The sequence below is a fragment of the Crocodylus porosus genome, unplaced genomic scaffold (assembly GCF_001723895.1).
Source record: "Crocodylus porosus isolate Cpor-Errol unplaced genomic scaffold, CroPor_comp1, whole genome shotgun sequence".
Taxonomy (NCBI): Eukaryota; Metazoa; Chordata; order Crocodylia; family Crocodylidae; genus Crocodylus; species Crocodylus porosus.
In genome coordinates this window covers 166,260,030-166,270,455 of record NW_017728886.1, presented here as the reverse complement: position 1 = coordinate 166,270,455, position 10,426 = coordinate 166,260,030, and the positions used below count along the sequence as shown (strand labels likewise).

General features: G+C 45.9%; 1 long non-coding RNA gene across 1 annotated transcript in view; it reads right to left on the bottom strand.

Annotated features, from left to right (window-relative positions):
* LOC109316648 overlaps nucleotides 1-10,420 on the bottom strand; it is a 13,017-nt gene extending 2,597 nt beyond the window's left edge. Inside the window, exons 1-2 of the long non-coding RNA XR_002102890.1 lie at nucleotides 8,711-10,420; nucleotides 4,534-4,536 (exon numbers count right to left, since the gene is read on the bottom strand). This is a non-coding gene — a long non-coding RNA (uncharacterized LOC109316648). The remainder of the gene's footprint in view (nucleotides 1-4,533; nucleotides 4,537-8,710) is intronic.
* Nucleotides 10,421-10,426: the final 6 nt, after the last annotated feature.

The window sequence follows — 10,426 nt, the reverse complement described above, 5'->3', positions numbered from 1 at the left end:
AGACCATTTCAGGCTGGACATAAGGAAGAATTTCTTTACTGTCCGAGCCCCCAAGGTCTGGAACAGCCTGCCATCGGAGATGGTTCAAGCACCTACATTGAACACCTTCAAGAGCAAACTGGATGCTTATCTTGCTGGGATCCTATGACCCCAGCTGACTTCCTGTCCTTTGGGCTTGGGGCTGGACTCAATGATCTTCCGAGGTCCCTTCCAGCCCTAATGTCTACAAAATCTATGAAATCTATGAGTGAGCAGAGCATTGTTGGGATTATAGAGGGTAGAGACTTACCCAGAAATTAAATCTGTTGCAGCATGACAAGAAAGTTGCTGTTTGAAACAGCAACTTTGTCATGGGCCAACTGATTTGTGGCAAATTGGCTTTTTTTCCCTTGGGACAAATTTGTTTAACTTCTTGTTAGTTATCATTTGTTGGGGAAAAACTTGCATATAACCTGCAACAAATGTAACACCTGAAGGAGGGGCTTAGAAAGCCACTGGTAGCTACCTGAAAATACCTTCAGTGCAGGCTACTGTAACTGCAACACTGTAACAGTATTGTACATTACGAAGGGACTGAAGTGCATAGTTAACTTTATCTTGGCGATGGGTGCACCTATAAAGACTTCTTTGGCTGATACCAATGGTCGATTATTAACCAGTCATATCATATCAACTGATACTGATCCAATAGCCAATATGCAGCCCAGCAGCTTGTAGAGCAGTGTCTGGCCAGTAAGTCTGTGGGGGGAGGGGCACAGAAGGGGGCAGATCGAGGCCCCCACGGTGAGGGAGGGAGTGGCCTGCTCAGCCACAGCAGTGTGGGGAATAAAATGGAGCTGAAGGCAGCTCATCTGGGAAGTGTGTGGGGGTGATTCCTGCTGCTGTGCACACCCCTGGAGGAAGCAGGGGGAGGGGCATGTGCCCCCTAGATTTGTAAACAGAACGAAGGTGGGCTGCCTGATGTGGGCTCAGGGCCAGGGACTGTGCTGGCCTTTTCTCAGTGTGGTGGATGGGCCAAGGCTACGCTCAGGGTGGACAGGGGTGGGGCAGGCAGCAGTAGTGCTGAAAGGGGGGGGCTACGGTGTAGGCTACAGCTACTCCAAAATTCATCATAGCCAAACATCCCAGTGCTGCTGCAGCCCTTCCTGAGCACAGCCCTAGCCCAGCCCCTTCACCAGGAAGAGGCTGGTGCAGCCCCTGGCTTCAAGCCCACAGCTGGCAGCCCAATCTTGCCCCATGCACAAATCCGGAGGCATGTGCCTCCCCATACCTCCCCTGGGTGTGCGTGCAGCAGCAGAGAGCCTCCCTGCCCCCCACCCCCCTGTGCTCCCAGAAAAGCTGCCTGTGACTTCATCCTGCACCCTGTTCTGCCCTGGCTGGGCAGTGCTTGTCCCTGCCTCAGCCCCACTCCCCCCTGGCACCATGTGGCCCTCAATCTGCCCCCCTTCCCTCCCCACCTTCCCCCCCCCAGACTTACTGAAGGGATGCTAGTCTTCAAGCTGCCCAGCTTCATTCCTGGCCATGTGCATGCTGTGGCTGCGCACATGCATGTGCCGTTTATTGGTGACATAATCAGCTACACTGGCCAAAAAAGGTGAATTGCTGATAATGTCAATTTCCTTTTATCACTGCCAATCTGATATGGACTGATATATCAGTCAACCTCTAATCTTGGCAGCATGAAAATATAGCAGTGGAGCAAAAAATCTGGGATTTTCAATCTGTTGGGAACACAGAAATCAGAGAAATACATAGAAAATATCACATCAACCTAGACAGCATTGTGCCTGATTGAAGGCTGTGGATGAAAAGGATCTATGAACAAACCATACAGTACAATGATTTACAGGTTTTCACACCTGTCATTTTGTCAAAATGAACAGATACCAGGGAAGAAGACTAACCTACTTCTCAAGAATACTGGAATTATTGAGATGAGATAATCATACAAATTGCCTCATACAAAATAAAGGCAGCCAAATCAAAATACCCAGATAAAAGTTCTTTCAGAATACACTGGAGCCATACAGGAATAGGAATCTTTCTTCAGAAAGCCAGAGATGCTGTATGCTGAACAAACGTGACCAGAAATATTTGCAACCTGGTGAGCAGATGTGATACATATGGGGAAATACAGGCAAAGCAGTAAAAAGAGACAATGAAAATACACAGCATCTCCAACAGGGAGCAAAGTAGGAATGCACTTTTTTGCTACAAACTACCTCATGATCATAGACTAATATTCAGACTGGTGGGAGGAATTAACAGACTTTGACACACAGGCTGCATCCAGACAAGCAGGCATGTGCAGTTTGTGGTGCCACAAACTTCTTTGTGGCAGCACAAACTGCACATGAGGAATGTTCACAGATTCATAGACTGTAAAGCTGGAAGGAACCTGAGAAGATCATCAAGTCCAGCCTGCTGTACCAGGCAGGAAAAATGACAGACAAGAAAGCTGATATTTTTAAGTTTCTTTGCCTCTGTTTTCTTGAACAGGGACTGGGACATCCCACCTCCCAGAGGTAGGGACAGTTTTGGGGATAGCTCTGTCAGGCCTTCAGTTAGCGCAGATGTAGTTAGGGATCTTCTGGAAGGGCTAGACATTTTTAAATCTGCAGGTCCAGATGCACTCCACCCAAGGGTGTTGAGGGAGCTGGCAGGGGTCATCGCGGAGCCCTTGGCCCGGCTGTATAAGCATTCGTAGTCATCTGGCCAGGTGCTGGGGGATTGGAAACTGGCTGATGTGGTCCCAATTTTCAAGAAAGGGAGGAGGGAGGACCCAGGTAACCATAAGCCTGTAAGCCTCACCTTGGTGCTCGGGAAGATCTTGGAGAGAATCATCAAGGAGCATATCTGTGGGGGGCCTGCAGGGGAGATCATGCTCGGGGCAATCAGCATGGGTTCATCAAAGGCAGGTCCTGCCTGACCAATCTGATTGCCTTTTATGACCAGGTGACTAAATCCTTGGATGATGGTGTTGCCATGGACGTAGCCTTTCTAGACTTTAAGACACTGTCTCTTGCCCCTTCCTCATCAATAAATTAAGTGACTGTGGCACTGATGCCTACACAGTTTGATGGGTAAAAAATTGGCTGATGGGGAGCACCCAGAGAGTAGTGGTGGATGGGTTGTACTCAACCTAGTGAGATGTGAGCAGTGGGGTACCCCAGGGCTTGGTCTTCAGGCCCACACTATTTAACATCTTCATCAGTGACTTGGATGAGGGGGTAGAAAGCACCCTGTCCAAGTTTGCTAATGACACTAAGATGGAGGGCAAGGTGGACACACTTGAAGGGAGAGAGAGGCTGCAAATAGATTTAGACAGACTACAAAAGTGGGCAAATGAGAATAGACAACGTAGACAAATGCAGGGTGCTGCACCTTGGGAGAAGGAATGCACAGCATACATACACGCTGGGGAGTTCCCCTCTTGAAACCACAGAGGCAGAAAGGGATCTTGGAATCATTATTGACTCCAAGATGAACATGGGCTGCCAATGCCAAACTGTAGCCAACAAGGTCAGCCATACCTTGTCATGCATCTAAAGTTGCATCTCATGCCAGTCCAGAGAGGTAATACTCCCCCTCTATGCGACTTTGGTCAGGCCCCAGTTGGAGTACTGCATCCAGTACTGGGTGCCGCACTTCAAAAGGGATGTGGCCATCCTGGAGAGGGTTCAGATGAGGGCCACCCACTTGGTGAGAGGGCAACAGGACTGGCCCTCTCTATGGGGAGAGACTGAGGGACCTGAACCTGTTCAGCCTCAGCAAGAGGAGGCTGAGGGGGGACCTGGTGGCTGCCTACAAACTCATCAGGGGAGGTCAACAGCAAATAGGTAGAGCCCTTTTCTCCCCAGCAGTACCTGGGGTGACAAGGAACAATGGTAATAAGCTGATGGGGAATAGGTTTAGGTTAGAGATCCGAAGGCAATATTTTACGGTTAGGGTGGCCAAAATTTGGAACGAACTTCCCAGGAAAGTGGTCCTTGCCCCTACCTTGGGCAAATTCAAGAGGAGGTTGGATGATCACCTGTCTGGGGGCTTGTGAACCCAGCATTCATTCCTGCCTGTGGCAGGGGGTCAGGCTAGATGATCTGTTCAGGTCCCTCCTGACCCTAGCTACTATGAAACTATGACAGGTGGGGTCAGGTGACCCCAGCAAGATTACTGTCCAGTCTCCTCTTGAGGATTTCCACAGTAGGTGATTGCACCGCCTCCAGAGGGAGCTTATTCCATAGTCTGGACACCCTAACTGTGAAGACGTTTTTCCTAATGTTGAGACTGAAATGGTTTTCCAGGAGTTTGTGGCCATTACTCCTGGTTTTCCCCAATGGCACCCTGGTGAACAGTTGTTCACCGAGCCCCTGATGTACTCCCCTGATGTAGCGGTAAGCTGCTACCAAGTCCCCTCTCAGCCTTCTTTTTCAGGCTGAATAGTCCCAGATCCCTCAGCCTTTCCTCATATGGCTTGCTGTGCAAGTCTCTAATCATACGGGTGGGCCTTCTCTGGACTCTCTCGAGCTTTACCACATCCTTGTTGAAGTGCGGTGCCAAGAGCTGGCAGCAGTACTCCAGTTGGGAGTGCCCTGTGCTGCAAATTTGCAGTGGTGGGGCCAAAATCTGCTACTGGGAAGTCCTGGTAGCAAAAGAAAAAGAAAAAAGGGGTGGGGGGAAGAAAAAAACTGCTGGGAAAATAAGTGCTGCACGCACAACAGGAGCATGGATCAGAAGACACAGAAGCTTGGTCCTCCAGGGTGACTCTGGCTACTGGCCAGTGTCTCCACTCCTGAAGTTGTGCCTTGGCTCCTGCAGGAGCTGGCAAGGGCAGTTTGCTCAAAATGGGACAATTTGTCCCTCACCAAAGCGCACAAGCAGGGGCGTGCACTACAGCAAAAAGTAGCAGCACAAATTTGTTTCACTACTGTTTTGCCACTGCAATTGCATACCCCTGCACATCTGGTGCCTAAGCCTAACAGAATTACTTTCTTCATGTTATGAGCAGTTAATTACTGTATACTTAATTATAGCATATACCTTGGTGGTTTTCTTCTGCTAAAATCTTTCTTGATGTACATCAGACTGGCCATTGGGTAGTTTTTACAAATAATACAAACACAATGTATATATTTGATGCATACAATAGTCAAAAACTATGGCTTGTCTTTTTTTAAAACTAATAATTCAAAAAGAAAATAGAAGATGCATTAATTAAATTCCAAGGCTATGTGTGTTTGTTGCCAAGACTTTCCAATTAAATGAAACTAAATAGTTTAATACACATCTGCAGCATACTTTTTTATAGGCTGGATTTGCAATCATATCTATTTCCATGTCAGATTCGGGAAAGTTCAAGAAACAAGGAAGAATGCTTCTTGATAACCATAAATGCTGACAGTGGATAGTGCAGTGAGATACTACATCCCTGGATTGCAGAGCCTGCTCTCACCAAGTGTCCCTTGCAGTATAGAATACCCTTCGCTTCCTATATATTTCCCAGGTGTGTTGGCTCTGCATGCAGAGGGAAGTATATCAAAACGTCTTAATATATAAGTGGTCAAATTCACTATGCATGCCCAGCAAAGAATTTTGCCTCTTTAAAATAGAATTTGCCCTGTAGCGGCAGTTCCATGCTACCTCAAAGGTAAAGCTGTGTCTTAAAACCGCAGTGGATGAATGAAGCATAATTACTACTGGTATACAAATCTGCAGCTGTTAAACATGAAATGAAGGGAATCAGAGAGCTCATTTTATTGTCAAAGAGTAGGCTGACTTTATCTTTTAGATCACCAATTTGAATTAAACCCTGATTAATAAAGCATAAAAAAATTACGCTTAAATGATGTGCCCAATGTATTGCTCTCCAAGTAGAAATAATCTGTCACTCAAGCAGTTAACACATTTTATGCACCTGTTTGGCTATGACTTTTGGAACATTTTTGCACAATGAACACTGAATATTGATTTTTTCCCCCAGTCTACTATATTTTCAGGAAAAGAGTTTTACTGAATGAATTTCCTTTTTGACAGCATTGAAAACCAAAGTACTTTCCCCACACAAAGTACAGTCAAATTAATGCTAGGACAAAACCTCTGCCAAACTGGCAATGTATCTTTCCTTTCGCCACATGCTCTTACATGAAAAAATATATAATTCGAGTGTTCCCAATTCTCACAACAACATCAGGAATCTTGGGGTATTTGGTATTTTTTTCCCCTTAAAGCCTGATAACTTAGAGTTAGTTATATTACATGAACATTTTGACTTTCACTAAAAATAAACAAAAACAATTCTAGTTCTTACGGTTACACAGGAAGGTTTGAAATGCTAAAACCTAAAGGCATATTAAAAGTAAAAACTAAAAGACAAGTGAAAAAATACAAAAAGTTTGTTTAAAAAACAAACAAACCTTCTCATAATTTTCATGCTGCCAAACAAATGATTTAGGGGGTAGGGACAGCTTTTGGGCGTTAATGCTTGTGACAAGGAATACTGCAACATACAAACAAAATGTTACAACTGTGTTATTTGTGTGACTTTGTGGAAAAGTGAAAGTGGTCATATCAAGTTCTAATATTACGTGTTCAACAAACAGATAAAAGTGACAGAAAATAGAAAACATTTATTTTGCTGAGAGAGAATTACAGACAAGAAAGGATCCTAATTTAATTCTTTCTCCCTCACTGGAACCCCACTCCCCAAGGTAAATGCTTTTCATTTTAAATCTGAGTGTAAAGAGTATAAAGGTTTTAGGTAAACCCTGCTTCAACTTGATGTGAAAGTTGAGAATACTGTCACTGGGGAGAAGTGTTTTCTTGTTTTGCCTTAAATGGAAAGGCTGGGATATAGGAAGAAGGAATTTACATTTTGGTTTACCTAAGACGCGTTTCAAGCATTAAATAACTAATCAGCAAAAGCAGGGGTTCTTCCCCAACCCCTTGACCAGTAGAAGCCTTTCTGCACTTCCTTTGAGCTCACAAAATCATTAACCATGTGCTGAAAGGACAGGCTAGTGGTGGCTAACCAGTGGCAGGCATAAGTAGCACAGGTAGCCAGGGTATGTGACATGCAAGTCCCAGGTGCCAAGTAAAATTAGCTGTCAGTGACAGGAGTTAGGGGTCTGTGCTTGGTTGAGAGTTTGGCCTTCAGGAACTGTGGATTCCCTGCAGGAACTGCAGGTAGGTGCTACCAAATTCAGTGTTGCTTCATCCTGATGGCAACTGAATTCAGTGGCACTGGCTAATTATTAGACTTCTACTGTCTCATGCTCTGGACTCTGTGGCATACTTACCAAAACTGTGGATTTAGCTGATCCAAGGAGCTGGCAAGTGAGGCTGAGCCTGATGAAGGAAGTTACCTGACTGGAGGAAGGCTGGATTTAGACAGGGGGTAAAGCAGAGGCAGGCAATTATTTCGGCTGGAGGGCCACTTAACAAGTTTTGGCAAGCTGCAAGTCCAGACCCTGAGAGCAGGGCTGGTAGTAACACCTTAGGAGCTGGGGAAGGAATACCACCTAGCAGGAAGGTGGCAACTTCTGTGAGATTGGGGGCCTGTTCAGAGGCCAGATGAAGGACAGGGAGAGCATGCTTGTATCTGTAGGATTTACGGGAGGCTCTGGGTGAGCCCAGAGAGGGAGCAATTTATGGAGGGGCCTGAGGAGGTGGCCCTGCCTAAGCCCAGCCCTCCTCCAATCAGGTGAGTCTCTTCATCAGGCCTAGCCTCACCTGCCAGCTCCCTGGGTCAGCTGACTCCACAATTAGCCCTGACCCCCACCTGCTGGTGGCTCCAGAGGCTGCCTGACCCCAAGCACCCTGACACATCTATGTAAATGAGAATGTATACTTGCTAGTCTTTAAAGGGCAATTGGAGAGTGAATGCGTGTACACAACTTTAGGAAGCTTGGACGAAATAACAGAAACATCAAGTGTCCATTAGATGTTTTAAAAAAATATTACTTGAGCTCAAATGTGTCTAGAAGGCTTATTAGTGTTCTGACTGTGATAGTCACAGCTTATTTGAAAACTTGGTCTTTCACACAGGTACAATGTCTTGGGATTAGAATAGTTAAGACACCAGGCAAACAAGAAATAGTAGTGAATTTTATGTTTATTTACAAGTCATATATATAAAAAAAGGGATTTAAAATCTCAAAGAGTATGTACACATAAATAAAAAAGTATTACTTGGCCTAAGGCCAAAAATAATTGCGGGTATTTATGTTGCAACTTTCATCCAGGGGTACAAAAGGCAAGTGAGCAAGGTTTATTACATCCATTTTATGTACAAGGAAGGAAGGTACAGAGAAAATAAATGGCATTACTATTCAGGAAAATGACTGCCAAAATGAGAAACATGGGGTTTTATGCATATTTTTTTTCTTGGTGACCTCATAAAGAATCATCTCCGAACTGGAGTTTTATTTCTCTCTTCAGTGATACACATTCTCGTAGCTGAAATAAAAACTGGTCTCTTCCCTTTTGTACTCTTCCTATGAATAAAGAAAAAGATACTGCAGGTGGAATGTAGTTAACAGCATTACTGGTGATGTGTGAGCCAGAAGAGAATCCAGTTTTGGCTCCTAGAGCTCTGTTGTTTCTGCAAAGCTCATGGAAAAGCAAGTAGGTACAGTTGTACTTATTATTAAAGTCAGTATACATTATTCTGAACACAGAAAATGGAGAGAAGGTGCTATGTGCACACTTTCTGGACTTCTTGCAAAACACAGCAGGACAGTGGCAAAGCTAAAATGGAAGTCAGGAGCTCCAGTTCCTCTGTGGGATAAAAACTCATCAAAAGAATGACATGAAAAAAGTTAATATTGTAGGAAGTACAAAACTTAAAAGCTAACTCCTCAGGGTGCAACTTGAGTTGCAGCTGATGGAATACTGGTGTCAGCCCATGTTAAAGGTTCACTGTGATCTTGTGAACAGCTGTCTTCTATTTGGCACACCCAATGGTTGTAGTTTATTGTACAACACATTGGTAACATTACTTGATGGCTCTCAGCACACATCTAGCCTGCAGCCACAAGAGGCCACTGCTGTTCTTTGCCTTTCTCTGCATGCAGCATTTCAATACAATGTGCTCAGAGAAACAGGGTAGAGGCAAGAAACAGTTGTGATCCTCCTTCCTCATCCCACCTGCCCCACTGTTTTGGAGTGGAATAAAAACAGTATGTTATTTATTGATAGAAAAGGAGCTGAGTTTGTTCCTACCACTCTTAACCTGAATAAAAGGTTAAGGCAACTAACCTACATGCAAAATAAAGACTGCTGTTACTTGGCAATTAACCAAGTTTGGTTTCTTGGTAAAAATCTGAAACTGGTCGATAAAGGCAACTGTGTAGCTGTGATGTAGTGAGATTTTTGTTAGGTATTTAGTTAACACCATAGGACGCTCAGATTAAAATTAGCACACCTTAAACACAGTAAAAATACACCAGCTGACAGCTTGCAAAAGCTGATACCAATGAGGAAGCCTCATGAAAACTGAGTGTGTCTACCACTGCTCCACAGGCATCAGCACCAGGCAGACACAGCTAAAAAAAAGATGAAACTGCAGCAGATAACAAACCTGGGGGCCAAAGGCCCCTGGTACACATTACATATATTATGCCATTAATTGAATCACACAATAAATAGAGACGGTCAGCCATACATGCAAAATAATTCCCACGTAGTAAAAACTACAAGCCAGCTATAAAAAAAAGAGCCAACTGCCCACACAATTCCTGCTTGATGTATCACACGCCTATAGCCAGTTTCCATCCAGCTTTAATATGAACAGTGGGGAAAGGCCCAAAGATTGGTAGGACGGTGAGACCCCCGAGTGCCATTCAAGCCAGGGTCACAGGACTAAAAATAAAAGCGGAGACTCCTGAGCAGGGGGGAAAGCCTGGAAGAACTAGGGGAGAGGAGACGGGGACAGTGACGAGCACGAGCCCCCGTGCAGCAAGGACTGAGGCAGGCTCGGCTGCGGGCCCTGCGCAGGCCCGAGCAGCAGCGGGAGCTCTCAGTGCCGAGACCGAACCGCATCTCGTACCAGACCGCACGGCAAGTGCGAAGCGCCCAAAAAAGCGCCCCCGCTAAAACTCAAAGAGCACAGAATCCCACCTCCCACTCCACCCCTTTTATTTCGCCCTTCACTGCGCAGGCGTAGAAACCGCCCCGCCCGCAGTGTCGCGGCACCCGGATGTGGCTGAAGCGCAGCGCTCAGCCGCCGTCGGCTTCTCTCGCGCGCCTGACTCGTGGGCGCGTCAGATACTTCTCTTCCCTCCCCAGCTAAGGGCGCATGCGCCACTGCTTCGACTGTGCAACTCCCTTCCTCGCCAGTCGCTAGAGCGCATGCCCTGTTCCCCGGTCTAGTGTGTATCCCCGCCCCCCTCCCGTATTATCACGCGCGTGCGCCGTTGTCCTGGATCGCGCC